We start from the raw sequence: 15,716 nt of genomic DNA, 5'->3' as shown, positions 1-15,716 counted from the left end.
AGGAGAAAAATTCCCTAGCCCGGTGTTACATCATTGCCTCCTTGGACAATCCAATACAGAGGCAGTTCGATCAGATCGAACTTGCCAAGGACATATTGGACAGCCTAAGGATGATGTATGAAGAACAGAATCATTCTACTCAACAAAAGGTCTTGATACAGTTCATGACCACACAAATGTCCAAGGGCCAACAAGTTTGTAACCATTGTCTTCGAATGATGGGTAACATCAACGAACTGGAGGCTCTTGGATCCGGGCTGAACCTTTCAACCTAGATAGATGCTATCCTTAATTTTTTGCCTCCTTCCTTTAATCCGTTCATCATGAATTATAACATTAACAAGCTGAATGTCAGCTTGCAAGAGCTCAACAATATGTTGCAAAGAGCTGAAGAACTGATTAAAAAGGATGAGCATGTAGCTATGCTTGTTGAAGCTAGCAAAATGGGCAAGAGAAAGAGGAAGGCAAGGAAGCCTCAGAAGAAAGCCAGCAAGGGTAAGAAGCAGAAGAAAGACAAAGCATCGAATGCCTGTCACATTTGCAAGAAGACCGGCCACTCGAAAAGGAATTGTCCTGCCTACCTGGAATCCAAGAAAAGTAATTTCGAAACCTGTGTTATAGAAACCAATTTATTGGTAGCTTCTACGTCCTAGTGTATTGACTCCGGGGCTTCAACTCATGCATGTAACTCACTGTAGGGGTTCAAGGTAAGTAGAAGGCTGAGTGAAGGAGAAGTCACTCTCTACTTGGGGACTACTGCAACTGTTGCAGCCACGGCAATAGGAACCATGGAGTTAATTTTTAGAGAAGGAAAATTTGTACTGAAAGATTGTTTTATGTACAAAATTTAAGAAGAAATTTGATTTCAGTTTCAAAACTGTGTGCAGATGGTTATTCTGTCTTCTTTAGTAATACGATTACTATTAAAAGAAATAACAGATTCATCGCATACGGGGAACTAGAGAACGATCTCTACATTCTACATCCTTCTTTAGAAACTAACATAACCGAAACTACATCGGCTGAAATCCTCAAGAGGAGAGCCCGTGATACAGTTAATCCCACATGCCTGTGGCATTACCGACTTGACCACATCGGTGTTGACCGAATCACAAGGTTGGTAAAGGGTGGTCTTTTGGATTTTCTAACTGTAGAAGATCTTCCCACCTGTGAGCCTTGCCTACAAGGCAAGATGATGAAACGACCATTTAACGGTAAGCCTAAAAGATGCACAGTGCACCCCCTGAGTGTTAGGACATGGAATCAACACGTGTATTTCATCACCTTCCTAGATGATTTCTCACGATATGGTTAAGTGTACCTAATGAGACACAAGTCTGAATCCTATGAAAAGTTCAAAGTATTTAGACAAAAGGCCGAGAAACAATTGGGGAGAGAAATTAAAGCCCTTTGATCTGATCGAGGTGGCGAGTATCTCTCTGATGAATTCGGGGACTACTTAAAGGACAATAGGATAGTATCACAATTAACTCCTCCTGCTACACCACAACTTAACGGTGTTTCAGAGAGGAGGAAAAGGACCTTATTGGATATGGTCCGGTCACTTCTCATACACTCAGAGTTATCCACATCCTTTTGGGGTTACGCATTAGAGACTACGATTTACATGCTGAATCGGGTTCTAACCAAATCAGTTCCGAACACTCCACATGAACTTTGGACCGGAAAGAAACCAAGTGTCAAACACTTGAAGATTTGGGATTGTCCAACACACGTTAAAATAATGAGTGCAGACAAGTTTGAATCCAAGACCAGCCGTTACCTATTTGTAGGCTACCCAAAAAGCTCTATAGGTTACCTTTTCTATGACCCAAGTAAGCAGAAAGTGTTCTGCAATCAAAATGCCCAATTCTTGGAGATCGATTACATCCTAGACACCCATCGTTAGGAAATTGTTCTTAATGAGGAGAGCTCAGGAGCAGTGGGAGATGTCCCACAAGTTCCAGGTAGTGACCAACATAGAAGATCCACTCGGGTATCCCGTGACTTACGCGGATGCTTTGTTGGACATAGATTCCCAAAAGTGGGTGGAGGCCATGAGAGTAGACATGGACTCAATGGAGACCAATTGAGTCTAGACTCTAGTAGATCCACCCTCCGGGGTAAAAGCAATCGGTTGCAAATGGATTTACATGAGGAAGAAGGGCCTCGATGGTAGGGTTGAGACCTTCAAAGCTCGTTTGGTGGCGAAGGGTACACTCAGAAAGAGGGCATCGATTATGAGGAAACCTTTTCGCCTGTGGCCATGCTTAAATCCATTAGGATCTTGCTAGCTGTAGCAACATATCATTATTATGAGATTTGGCAAATGGATGTCAAAACTGCATTCCTGAATGGAAATCTTACTGAAGATATCTATATGTAGCAGTTGCAAGGCTTCATAGCTACGGGTCAGGAAAACATGGTATGTAAACTTAATAGCTCCATTTATGGACTTAAGCAAGCTTATAGAAGTTGGAAAATCCATTTTGACTCTGGTGTCAAATCTTTTTACTTTGAGCAGAATCCGGATGAACCCTTTGTTTATAGGATGTACAGTGCAGATAAGGTTACCTTCTTGGTTCTGTATGTTGATGGCATTCTACTCTTAGGAATGATGTAGGAATGTTTACTACAGTAAAAGTAGGGCTTCCACAACAATTCTCCATGAAAGATCTTGGAAGAGGCCTCCTATATACTGCGTCTTCGACTCTATAGAGATAGATCGAAATGGATAATAGGATTATCCCAATCTGCCTACATTGAGAAAATAGTCAAGAGATACAGCATGGAAAACTCCAAGAAAGGATAAGTTCCTTTCAGGCATGGAGTCACTCTCTCCAAGAAGATATCTCCCAAGACTTCTGAGGAGATTAATGGCATGAAAGACGTTCCCTATGCCTCTGCCATAGGGAGCATCATGTATGTCATGTTGTGCACTCGCCCTGATATTGCTCAGGCAGTGAGTGTAGTAAGCAGATTTCAGGACAACCCAGGGCAGCAGCACTGGACTGCTGTGAAAAACATATTTAAGTGCCTTCGAAGGAAAAAAGAGTTTTATCTAGTATTCGATGGTAATTCACAACAGATCCAAGGGTATACAGATGCTGATTTCCAGTCGGATCCAGATGATAGAAAGTCTACATCTGAATATATTTTCATGATAGGATCTTGTGCTATTTTCTGGAAAAGCAACAAACAAGGGTCCACTACAGACTCCACGACCAAGGCCGAGTACATTGCCATAAGTGAGGCTGCCAAAGAAGCCATGTGGATGAAGAAGTTCGTTCACGAGTTGGGAGTAGTTCCGTCCAGCACATTACCCATCCCATTGTTGTGTGATAACAATGGAGCTATTGTTATACAGTTTTGTATGCCCTTAGATTCAATCAAAATGATGTATTTTATGAGTTTATTGTAAATGAATAAAAGTGCATATATGATTCATGTTCCCTTTGTATGTTTCTGTGTAATACCCTAAAACTGGACACTTAATGAGACTCGTGTTAGTTTTGAATGTTCACAGCCAGTGGGTCAGTCTGGGGATACCTATCCTGACAAGGCTGACACTGTAGTGCCACCAAGTCGGTTGGGGTGGCTTGTCTCAGCTACCAGGGGGAGACCTAGGCACACACTGTGTGGGATTAATTGAATCTTTGTAAAGGACCAAATTTCCAGTATTGCCCTGGACCTTGGAGATTGATGGACAAAACTGAAAAGTTAAACCCAACCCCTAGACTCAATAATGATACTGCATAGGTGTCGGATTGGGCTGTCTTTGATGTACCAATTAGTAAAATCCTTAGCGGGGATCAAAACCTGGCCATGTTGGGATAGTCTGAGAATTCATTTGAGTGGGTGATCGTAGTGACAGGATCAGCCCCTTTGTCAGACAAAGGTAATGATTGGGGATGCACTCTCACTGATGGAAACCAAAACTGCTGGCAGCCGATTTCAATCATTGAGATTTGTTTTGCAAAATATATTTTATATGAGATATAAAAGTATATATATTATGGTTTTGAAATTTTTGCAAAAATGTTTTAATTCCCAGGATCCATATTTGAGAGAGTGCAACACTTTTCCTTCCAGCCGAGGGAGAGGTCCTCTCTTGTCGGACAGTGTTTGATCATTATGGGCTGAGAGGTTAAGTGTAAGGCCATTGAGGATAATACCTGATGGGCTAATTTTGCATCCTCCCATAGTCCTTGGGTGTTACAAGGTGGCTTGGCCCAGGGATCACTTAGGGCAAGTGTTGGGCCCATAGAGCCCATCTAATTGGTTTCAGGGGTGCACTGTTCATAACAGTGTATTCGGCCAGGCCTTGTAACAAAGGCGGGGCTGAACCCATGTTGCTGATGTGTAGATCAATGTTTGGGTCCCACGCCATACAAGGAAGGCCAACTGGGCAGTAGCTTGGAAGGCTTGATGAATACATAACCCTAAATGGGCCTTAAGCCCATTTGGAACTGGTTTAATTTGATTAGTCTTTAAGGGGCGAATTCTGAGATAAGATCAGCTGATAGGATTGGGCCCACACCCTATCCACTCAGAGAGTCCAAGATCTAAATGAGATTTAGACTTGGAAATTTCCTAATTAGATTAGGAGCTGGCTGATCTAATCTACAGATAAGATAAGGATTATCCCTTATCTTAAAGGGACTTCTAATCCAGATATGGTTTGGGTTAGCAACTCCTAATGGGATTAGGAGCTGATCCCTTTACGTCTATAAAAGGAACAGGGGGCGGCAGCCTTTAGACATCCACAACAACATCCAATAGACACAAGTCTAGTCTTCAGAGCTGAGATCACAAGAGGAGAGAATTCTGCACCCTGCAAATTCTCTCTAACCGCCTCCTTCCTATAGCCGCTGCCTATAGCAGTTCGATCTCCATTGCTTGGGAGAAATTAAGATTGTATCTTGATTCCAATATTGTGCAGAAAAGATTGGTAGGAGTTGTATTCACAAACCGTTCAGGTGATTCTTAGGAAGAATCACGTTTTTCGGACGAATTAAGTTCTTAGGAAGGACACTACTAATTCTGCTCCACCGTGCACTGCTCCATCTTCAGTGGGAGCAGTTTTTGGTTTCTACATTGGGCGTGATTCCCAGTTGAAGGGAAAGAAAAATTTTTGAAATTCGCCCCCTTTATTCCACAATCTTGGGCATCCATGTGATGGATTTCCTATCCCTACAGCTATTGCTCAGGCTAAGAAGCCACAAGCCAATCAAAGTCGAAGCACATCGAGAGGAAGTACCATGTACTGAGGGAGAATGTTGGTAGAGGGGATGTCCTGATTTAGAAGGTAGCGTCTGCGGAAAATGTAGCAGACCCATTGACAAAGCCACTTTCACAGAAAGTGTTTCATAAACACGTGGAAAGCAAGGGACTCCGGCTAGTATCTGATTGGACCTAAGTGCAAGTGGGTGCTATTAGACAGTTTGTTATGCCCTTAGCTTCAATCAAAATGATCTACTTTATGAGTTTATTGTAAATGAATAAAAGTGCATATTTGATTCATGTTCCCTTGGTATGTTTCTGTGTAATACCCTTAAACTGGACACTTAATGAGACTTGTGTTAGTTTAGAATGTTCATAGCCAGTGGGTCAGTCTGGGGAGACCTATCCTGACAAGGCTGACACTGTAGTGCCACCAAGTCGGTTGGGGTGGCTTGTCTCAGCTACCAGGGTGAGACCCTAGACACATACAGTGTAGGATTATTTGAATCTTTGAACTGGACCAGATTTCCAGTATTGCCCTAGACCTTGGAGATTGATGGGAAAAACTGGAAAGTTACACCCGACCCCTAGACTCGATTATGATACTGCACTAGGTGTCGGATTGGGCTGTCATTGATGTACCAATCAATGAGATCCTTAAAGGGGGTCAAAACCTGGGTATGTTGGGACAGTCTGAGAATTCACCTGAGTGGGTGATCATAGTGACAGGATCAGCCCCTTTGTCGGACAAAGGTAATGATCGGGGATGCACTCTCACTAATGGAAACCAAGACTGCCGACAGCCGATTTCAGTCGTTGAGTTTTGTTTTGCAAAATATATTTTAAATGAGATATAAAAGTATATAAATAATGGTTTTGAAATGGTTTGCAAAAGGTTTTAATTGCTAGGATCCATATTAGCAGAGAGTGCAACACTGTTCCTTGCAGTAGAGGGAGAAGTCCTCTCTTGTCGGGCTGTCTTTTGAAGTACCAATCAGTGAGATCCTTAGCGGTGGTCAAAACCTAGGTATGTTGGGATAGTCTGAGAATTCATCTGAGTGGGTGATCATAGTGACAGGATCAGCCCCTTTGTTGGACAAAGGTAATGATCGGGGATGCACTTTCACTGATGGAAACCAAGACTGTCGGCAGCCGATTTCAATCGTTGAGATTTGTTTTGCAAAATATATTTTATATGAGATATAAAAGTATATACATTATGGTTTCGAAATGATTTGGAAAAATGGTTTTAATTCCTGGGACCCATACTAAAGAGAGTGCAACACTGTTCCTTGCAGCCGAGGGAGAGGTCCTCTCTTTTTGGGCAGTGTATGATCATTATGGGCTGAGAGGTTAAGTGTAAGGCCATTGAGGATAATACCTGATGGGCTAATCTTGCATCTGCCCACAGTCCCTGGGTGTTACAAGGTGGCTTGGCCCAGGGACCACTTAGGGTAAGTGTTGGGCCCATAGAGCCCATCTGATGGGTTTCAGGGGGCACACTATCCATAACAGTGTATTCGGCTAGGCTTTGTAACAAAGGCTGGGCTGAACCCATGTGGCTGATGTGTAGGTCAATGTTTGGGTCCCACGGCATACAAGGAAGCCCAACTGGGCAGCAATTTGGAAGGCTAAATGAATACCTTACCCTAAATGGGTCTTAAGTCCATTTCAAACTGGGCTAATTTGATTAGTCACTTATGGGGAAAATTCTGAGATATGATCAGCTGATAGAATTGGGCCCACACCCTATCCACTTAGAGAGTCCAAGATCTGAATAAGATTTAGATATGGAAACTTCCTAATTAGGTTAGGAGATGGCTGATCTAATCTGCAGATAAGATAAGTGTTATCCGTTATCTTAGAGGGAATTCTAATCCAGATATGATTTGGGTTAGCAACTCCTAATGGGATTAGGAGCTGATCCTGTTAAGTCTATAAAAGGAAGAGGGGGCGGCAGCCTTTAGACACATCACAACAGACAACCACCAGCTATAGTCTTGTCTTTAGAGTTGAAATCACAGAAGAGAGAACTCTGCACCCTGCGAACACTCTCTTGCTTCCTCCTTCCTGCAGCTGTAGCCTACAGCAGTTCGATCTCCATTCCTTAGGAGAAATCAAGATTGGATCTTGATTCCAATCTTTTGGAGAAAAGATTGGTGGGAGTTGTATTCACAAGCCGTCTAGGTGATTCGTGAGAAGGATCAAGTTCTTTTGGAAGAACACTGCTGATTCTACTCCACCCTGCACTGCGCCATCTTCAGTGGGAGTAGATTTTGGATCCTACCTTGGGTGTGAACACCTCCATTGAGAGATATTATTTCTCTGTATCAGGTATTATCTCTCCCTACTCCTTTTGGTTCAGATCTGATTCAGTTTATGGTTCAAGAATGATCCATGAAAATAAGATTTTCTAAATAGGGAATTCGATTCCCAGTTGAAGGGAGTGAAAAATTTTTGAAATTCGCCCCCTTATTCCATAGTCTTTGGGCGTCCATGTGATGGATTTCCCATCCCCTCACAATGGTCTTACACTTAACCTCTCAACCCATAATGATTAAACACTACCCGACAAGAGAGGACCTCTCCCTCGGCTGCAAGGTGTAGTGACACACTCTCTACTCACATGGATCCCGGAAATTAAAACCATTTGCAAACATTTTGAAACAAGAATATATATGTATATCTTTATATAAATATATTTTGCAAAAACAAATTTCAAGGTGTGAAGATTCTAAACTAACACGAGTCTTATAAGTGTCCAGCTTAAGGGTATTACACATAAATAGGCCACAATGATATGAATCAATTATGTACTTTATTCATTTACAATAAATGCCAAAACGTCAGATATGTGATCGAACACAGAAATGTCGACAATGTTGGAGATGAAGCGAGGGATGTCTAAAACCTAAGGGCCGGCCTCGTGTTCCTCTTGGACGACCTGAGGTTGGAAGGCAGAGGAGCTAGATGAGTATTGGTCGGTACTCATAGGCTCACTCCCTCCCTCAAGGTTGATGACGGGAGGAGCGAGGTGTGGCAACCTCACCTTATCACTTGCTAAGGTCCCCTTGATTGAGGAGTGGTGATCCACCCTTCGCTTCTTCCTCGAAGCCTTCTTCTCCCTGTTAAGTGCCAACATATAATCCTATTAAATAGTTGTATGCCCTTTGCTCCAATCAGAATGATGTACATTATGATATTTATTGAAAATGAATAAAGTACATATTTGATTCGTGTTCTTGTGGTGTGTTTCTGTGTAATACCCTTAGACTGGACACTTAATGAGACTCGTGTTAGTTTAGAATGTTCATAGCCGTTGGATAAGTCTGGGGAGATTTATCCTACTAAGGTTGACACTGGTGTGCTACCAAGTGTTGGGGTGGCCTGTCCCAGCTACCAGGGTGAGACCCGAAGCACAAGCAGTGTAGGATTACTTGAAACCTTGAACCGGACAAGATTTTTAGTATTGCCTTGGACCTTGGTGATTGGTGGGAAAAACTGGAAATTTACACCTAACCCGTAGACTCGATTATGATACCACACTATGTTTCAGATTGGGCTGTCTTTGATATGCCAATCAGTGAGATCCTTAAAGGGGGTCAAAAGCTGGGTATGTCGGGACAGTTTGAGAATTCATCTTAGTGGGTGATCATAGTGACAGGATCAGCCCCTTTGTCAGACAAAGGTAATGATCGGGGATGCACTCTCTCTGATGGAAACCAAGACTGCCGGAAGCCAATTTCAATCGTTGAGATTTGTTTTGCAAAATATATTTTATATACGGATATTGATGTGAATAAAAATTACCATATTTTTATCCCTAAATATTCATTATTTTACACTTAATTAACACTTAATTGGACTCATTACTCTTGTATTTCGATTTAGGGCAAGCAAGAAGGTGACGGGAGGGAAAACAAGGATAATCGGATGATTTTGCACTATTTCAGAACCATTCAATAATCTAGGCATAACGCTCACATCCGGGCTTTGATTGGGATGATTCAAGTATTAGACAGTTTTGTATGCCCTTAGCTTCAATCAAAATTGATGTACTTTATGAGTTTATTGTAAATGAATAAAAGTGCATATTTGATTCATGTTCCCTTGGTATTTAGGAAACAATTACCAATACTAAATTGAACACTTCTTATCTGATCAACAAATAAATCAAAACTCTAATGAAAGCTAAGAAATCCTAAATTAAAATCTATCTAAATCATTGGTCCAATTGCCTTCAATTCAGGTTAGAAGAGTAAGCAGTAAACGTCAATCTCAGAATTCAGCAATCTATCAATTTGGATCATTCGAATAAATCATGATTGAGCCTTGGTTTGGTGAAACCCCAAGGTCATGAACAGCCTCTCTCAAGCGCATGTTCAACCTATGCATGAGTGACGGTTCTTCTATCTCTAGCAAGAATCTAATCCCCATGCATGCATTTCTTCAAACACTTCTAAGGCATCAATTCAAATCTGAATTGATCACCAACTGAATTGTGCAAGTTATCTCTAACCTTGCACTCAATTCAATTCTTGAATAGTAGATCTGAATTCCTAGAGTCTCTCTCAAGCACTCTAGGAATTCCAAGCTGTAGATTAATTCGCCCAATCTGAAAATTGCAGATCTGAATTCTCTTTCAAGCAATTCAGATCTTGCAATCTCAGATCTGAGAATTCAGATCTGAGTTTTGAAGGTTAGTTGGCCGAATTAATCTATAATCACACCCTTATTCAAGAAACTTCAAATACAATGCATGACCATTTGAATGAATCAAAAAGAATTAGATTGCTGAACTGAAATTTTACAAGCTGAAATACATCAAGGAAGAATGGAAAACAAGGAGAAAGAAGAATGAACATATAACTAAGAAACTGAATTCAAATCAAAAGAGAATGAAACTACAAATGATTTATTACAAAAGATCTTTGAATCACAAACCCTCAATTCGAACTCACCTTCTTCTTCTAGATTGCTTGTCTTGAACTTCCTTCAGCCCTTCTTCTTCTTCTTCCTTGCGCCTAGCCTTCTTCTCTTTTCTTCTCTCAAGGTGGCCGAACCTCTAAGAGTGGGAGAGCCTTCCTCTCAAGCAATTGAACAACTTTCTCCCCTCCTAGAGGCCTCCTTATATAGTTTTTCAAGGGGGCTCTTGCCCCTTCTTGAAGCCTCTAGAATGGGGTGTATTACACCCCTCATGAACCTTCTAGAGTGCTCCCTCCTTCTCTTCAAGAAACATCTAGGAGTTGCCGCCCCTAGCTCCCTTTGGGCTGCTATTTGGGCTACAACTTAGCTTGCTTTTGAGCTCATGTGGGCTACACTCTAGGCTGTTATTTGGACTAAAAATGGGCCTTCCTTGCTGGGCCGAATTCTCCTCATAGCTAGGCTTTATTTTCTTGGGTTTTCTCAAGGAATTCACTTGCTCTTTTTGGGCCGAAGTGCTCTCTCTTGCTTCCACGACCGGGCTGGACTGAAATTGGTCTTTTTGAACCTTCTTTTCTTGCCTTTTTCCTTCCTTTTCTTGGATTGATTATCCCTGAACTTATTCTTAGCATTAAGCTAAATTAAGGCAAAAATTAATAAAACCGGCATAAAAATCCATGCTAAAGTCCTCAAAAATTATAGATAAATTCTAAGTTCATCAAATACCCCCACACTTAAGCTTTTGCTTGTCCTCAAGCAAAGACATCAGCCATAAACTTAACATTCCCCCCTTCTGTTCTCACCATTTACCTGGTGAACTTTTTAAGATAGAAATGCATTGAGTAGTCGGGGAACTTTTGTAAGTGCTCAACTCTTATTCTTGTAAATTACCATTTAAGATATGTATCAGATCCGAGGAAAGGAGAATATGAATTTCATCATAGTCTAGCCTTCACTCCTAATTCATATATAAATCAGCTCCTTAATTGTCAAGGTTAATAATCAAATTTCACTAAGTTTCACATCTGTAACTAAATCTCAATGAGAGTTCAACTTTAGAGTGCCCCTTTGAACCTCGGTTGTCACCACAATTACTTATTTCTAAGGGTGAGTGCATCTTATGCTCCATCTCATCCTTTTCTTTTTTTTTTTTTTTTTTTTTTTTTTTTTTTTCGGTGTGAGTGCATTTTATGCTCCATCTCACACACTTTTCTCTCTCTTTTCTTTTCTTCTTTTTTTTTTTTTTTTTTTGGTGTGAGTGCATCTTATGCTCCATCTCACACTGGTCACTTACTTGAGGTAGGACTCATGTTCTAAGCTGCTAGTTTTACTATTCAACTCAAAATAGCGGAGTCAATTTGGGCTTTTGTCCTTCTTTGCAATTATTGAACCTCAAGAATTAGCACTTCAGATGTGCACTAGCTCTCTTGACCATTAACAATGAAATCAAGGGCTTCCATACACATGAAGGAAGTTAGGGCTAGTCATGCTGAAAGGCATATTCAGCTCCCCTTTTCTCATGCATATATCAAATTGGGTCATTCACAAGAATAAAAACTTAACAAGTACATCAGTCTCCCTCAACTCATTGAATTCCTTCTTAAAAAAAATCATCAAATAAATAGTAATGAACTTGAGGGGTTCAAGTCTTTTTTTTTTTTTTTTTTTTGGTTATGTCATTGCCTGCATATGTGTGTTGGGGTGCATGGTTTCAGCCCCCATACCCTAGCCTCGGGCTCACTCCCCCACACTTAAGATGAACATTGTCCTCAATGTTCGTAGTGTTAGGCAGTAACAATAAAACTAGCAAGAGCATCATCAAGTAATAGGAGGTATTTAGAGGACTTCCCTGAAGGTCATTCTTAAATTCTGCAATATGTTGTCGGTGGAAAGCTTCTTCTGCTAGAAATCACTTGCAAACTAGAAGAGGAGATTAGTATCTTTATTCAATTAAATTCTAAGAAAAACTAACTAAACTTAAAAATAAAAAAGCAAGTAAGACAGTTTATGACTATGTATCTGAATTGGGAATTCTCCCAACAGCCTCTTGTTCCCTTGGGTTTACCATGGTGTTACTAAGTAAGGTACCCGGAGCCCTTTCTGAAATCATCTGTGCCAGCTACCCAACCTGAGTTTCCAAGTTCCTTATTGATGTTTCGTTTTTCTGAAATCTATTTTCCGCACTAGCTATGAACTTGGTCATCAGCTCCTCCAAGTTAGATTTCGGTTCCGGCTGATAGAAGTTTTGGTGGAAAGGCTTAGGTGCATGCTGATTCAGGTGGCCTCTCCATCCGGGGTTATGGGCATGATGGTACTGATTTCCTGGCTGTCTTGTAAAGTTGCCAACAAAGTCTACTTGTTCTGTGGACTGAAAAGTCTGACTGCCAACTTGGAATTCAGTGCTATCATGGCCTCCCCCACACTTATCATACTGTACATGCATAGCTGCCATCTGCATCTCATCAAATTTTTTGCTAAGTGCTCCTATTTGTGCAGAGAGAGCTGTGTATGTATCAACATTATGAAGGCCATGTTGCTTTCTAACTGGTGTCCTTTCTGAATGCCATTGGTAGTTATTGGCTGCCATCTCCTCGATGAGTGCATGGGCAACCTCGGGAGTCTTATTGTTTATGGAGCCCCCAGCTGCTGCATCTAAGATGGTCTTGTTTGAATCGGTCAGACCATTATAAAATGTTTGCACCTGCAGCCAAATCGGAAGGCCATGGTGAGGAACCCTCCTTAGTAGCTCCTTGTAACGTTCCCAGGACTCATAGAGAGATTCCCCCTCTTGCTGGAAAAAAGTAGTGATGTCATTCCTCATTTTAGCAGTTTTAGAAGGGGGAAAATATTTAGAGAGAAAACGACTGGCCATTTCGTCCCATGTGGCTATAGATCCTGCCGGTAATGAGTTCAACCAAGCTTTGGCTTTATCCTTCAAAGAAAATGGGAATAACCTCAGCCGGATGGCATCATCACTTACCCCATTGTGTTTGAAGGTGTCACAGATTTCCAAGAAGTTGCCAATATGGGCATTCGGATCCTCATGGGCCATACCACAAAACTGAATCGTATTTTGTATCATTTGGATTATGGACGGTTTAATTTCGAAGTTATTGGCAGCAATAGTTGGCCTGATAATGCTAGAGACAGTCCCGGTGAGGGTGGGCTTGGCATAATCCATCATAGTTCTTTGTTCATCCATTTCTTGTGCTTCTTGTCTGACTTGCTTAGCAGCTCTCAAACGGACACGGAGAGTCCGTTCAATCTCCGGGTCGTAAAGGATCTCTTCCAGTTCAGGTCTGCTTGTCATAAACTGTAAAGGTCAAAGCAATAAAAAGGCCAATATTCACAAAAGAAAATAAATAACTAATCCTATTACAACTGAAAATGTAAAGTGAAGTATTGGAATATACAAACCTACATCCTAAAATAAATAAATGCAGCTAACTAAAAGCATATCAACATTTTATTCAATATACAGAATTCAGTAGCAATTTACAAACAGGTCTGAATTCAGTAATCTCTGAGTAGAACAACAGTTTACAAATTCCTCTTCTTTATATTGCTGAAATCAGGGACAGGATTTAATTACACAGATCTAAACTGCTGAGAGCTGAAATCTCAGTAGCTACTGAGAACAGTAATATACAGTTATGAAATCTTAGCAGCTACTGAGGACAGCCAAGTGCGGATCAGCAGTGATTGTGTTCAGGTCTGAGTTTCATATTAAAAGGCTCTTTTGTGCTACTGAAGGTCAATACACTAAACTGAAGTCAATGTACAAAGGATTGATAGCAATTCAGACATCAGTTCTACACAAAATTGAGATCAGTTCTGAAATCTCAGAAGCCACTGAGAACAACAATAAATATAATAGAAACTGCTGATAACAGTACAGTTGTGCTCAGGTCTGATTTCCATATTGGAAGGCTACTAAATATCAGATCTGAGCCCACTGTTTTGATGAGCTATGCATCACCAAACACCAGATGGAGTAGCCATACTAAAACTGAGCAATTCAGCAGGATAATCTATTGATATTAGCAATGAAACATGCTGTATACAGATCTGCACAAAACCGAAATCAATCAGTAGTAAAAAGATCTGAAATCAGACCTGTATTCACCATGGTGTGGCTGCTGGGATCTTATTTTCTTTTTCTTTTCTTTTTCTATTTTTCTTTTCTTTTCTCTTTTTTTTTTTTTTTTTAAAGGAAGAAAACTAAAACAAAATACAGCAATGCAACCAAAATCTTTTTGGATGAGTGCAGGTCTGATTGATGAATGCAATTCAGATCTGAACTCATTTTGAGATTTATTTATTTATTTATTTATATATATATTTTTTTTTAGAACCAAAAGAAGAAGAGAAATTTGATTTGCATAAGCTACATTAAAACTGAAACTAAGGATGGAACAATCAAGTATCATGAGAAGAAACATGGCTCCATCAATGTAGCCCTTGATGGAGTATACACTTATTGGAATGTAGTACACACGGCTGCACACACCCATTCAGATCTGCTAGACTTTCTATTCATGCACAGCTGAAATCAGAGCTATCTATCTTGAAAAAAAAATTTCAAAGATCTGCCTAGGACAATTCACAATGCCAATTTAGTAATGTTAATTGTAATACAAACCTGTTCAAAACCTGCCCTGGTTCAGTCTTGCTGTAGCAGGTCTGCTATAGTAGCCCTGCTATAGGTCTGAACTCTAATAGAAAAATGGTGTGGAAGTGCCACTTTTCATGAAATCTCTTGAGGCATAAAAAAAATTCTCAGATTAAATATACTTTTCTTCAACCAAATCAGCTCAGATAGATCGGAGTACAAGTTATTTAATATAGCAAAGTATGCCCTGTATCCTGCTCTGTCCACGACCCCAGTTCAGATCTAGGTGGTTGCAGATCCGAATTTCTTCAACCATGACTATCCAATTGTTTTTGGGAGATAGCAGATTTTTTGTAGGGTGTATTGGGGTGACGATAACCCCCAATTATCCTTTAAATTTACATCAGTTCAGGTCTGAGTTCAAGAGAACTCAGATCTGAACTGTTGCAGATCTGCTACAGCAGAACTCAGATCTGAACTCAGATCTGAGTTCTGATCCGAATCCTTGGTATCCATGGTTCTTTCTCTCTCTTTTTTTTTTCACTATCTAAATATATATTTTTTTTTCTTTTTGCAATGAAAGAAAAGAATAATAAAGGGCTGAGAACAGATTTTTTTTTTCTGAGTATTGCAGTACTGCTATAGCAGAGTTCAGGTCTGAACTCAAGTCTGAGTTCGGATCTGAAATCTCAATTGCCTTACCTTCAGTTATTGCTACCAAATTGTTTTTGGGGAATAGCAGAAGTGCCCTAGGGTGAATTGGGGTGGTGATGACACCCAATTCCCCTCAAAATTTCATCAGTTCAGGTCTGAGTTCAAAGGAACTCAGATCTGAACTGTTGCAGATCTGCAATAGCAGAATTCAGATCTGAACTCAGATCTGAGTTCTGATCCGAATTCTCAATTGCTCCTCTGGTTGTTCAAAAGATCTCCCCCTTTTTATTTTTCATTTGTTTTT

The 15,716-nt window shown here is 40.5% G+C and overlaps 1 non-coding gene across 1 annotated transcript; it reads left to right on the top strand.

Annotated features, from left to right (window-relative positions):
- Positions 1-12,863: 12,863 nt before the first annotated feature.
- LOC148860998 (small nucleolar RNA R71) lies at positions 12,864-12,970 on the top strand. The gene has a single exon (XR_016095306.1). It is a non-coding gene; the product is annotated as a small nucleolar RNA R71 (small nucleolar RNA).
- The last annotated feature ends 2,746 nt before the right edge of the window (positions 12,971-15,716 follow it).

Source organism: Nelumbo lutea, chromosome 4, assembly GCF_056320005.1.
Source record: "Nelumbo lutea isolate HS-2025 chromosome 4, American lotus-T2T, whole genome shotgun sequence".
NCBI classification, from domain to species: Eukaryota; Viridiplantae; Streptophyta; class Magnoliopsida; order Proteales; family Nelumbonaceae; genus Nelumbo; species Nelumbo lutea.
This window is presented reverse-complemented; position numbering and strand designations above follow the sequence as displayed.